General features: G+C 38.6%; 1 pseudogene; it reads right to left on the bottom strand.

The window, feature by feature from the left end:
- Nucleotides 1–180: 180 nt before the first annotated feature.
- Nucleotides 181–662, bottom strand: LOC106006986 (annotated as a pseudogene).
- Nucleotides 663–942: the final 280 nt, after the last annotated feature.

Here is a 942-nt window from a genome sequence, read left to right as displayed (position 1 = left end):
AGAAAAACTGCACTAGAACCAACTTATCATGATGATGATCATCATCTTTTTTCTTTATCTTCATCTTCCTCCTCATAATCATGCTCTTTATCTTTCTTTTCTTCCTCTTCCTTCTTTGTCTTTATTTTTCAGCCTTGATGACTTTTTTTTCCCCCCACATCAGGCTTTCCCTTTGGCTCACTATGAGCAATATTTTTCACATTTTTCCTTCAGCTAAGCAGCCTTCTAATCCTATTGCTGCTCATTATCTACAGCAATATTATTCTACATTTCTCCCAGTTTCTTTGTCATATAACCCATAGATAGTCTGGGATATTCTCCTGTGATTTTGGGGGTAATACTCAGAATAAAACAAGAAAAAGGGTGGAGGAAGCCGCTTGGGTGCACTGGGATCCTTAGACTTCTTTTTTTTTCCCCCTGTAGGGGCATGTAAGTTTTAATTTCTTTTTTCATAATCAGTTTTGTCTACCTTTGTCAAGTCTTCAAATGTTCTTTTCTCTTTAAAAAACATGGTCTTCCACTTCTCTGATCACTTCTTTGAAAACTGAGAAGTTGACAGAAACTTCTGGGTGCTGCTTCTTGTGCTCCTCTCAGCAAGTTTGCACAAAGAAGGCATGTAATGACATTTTGCCTCTCAGCTTCTTAGGCTCTCCTCTGCCCATGTTTAATTATTTTCTTCTGTAAGGCACAAAGTCACCCAGTGCCCATCTGGCTCTTGCTTGTCTTGTCACTGTCTCTGTGGAGCTCAATGTACTGCAATGGCTGTGAAAGTGGGAGCCGGATGCAGCCTCCTCACTCTCTCCACTCTTGAGAATTGCTCATCGTAAAATTTTAATTAAATTACCTTCATAATGAATAAAAGCAAAAGTTATGATCTTGTTCCCCCCCTTTTTTTTAAATATTTCACCAATATTACTCTGTCTGGTTTTCCAGAAGGTAAGT

The sequence above is a fragment of the Mustela putorius genome, unplaced genomic scaffold (genome assembly GCF_011764305.1).
Source record: "Mustela putorius furo isolate JIRA1106 unplaced genomic scaffold, ASM1176430v1.1 tig00000083_pilon_pilon_pilon, whole genome shotgun sequence".
Taxonomy (NCBI): domain Eukaryota; kingdom Metazoa; phylum Chordata; class Mammalia; order Carnivora; family Mustelidae; genus Mustela; species Mustela putorius.
This window is presented reverse-complemented; position numbering and strand designations above follow the sequence as displayed.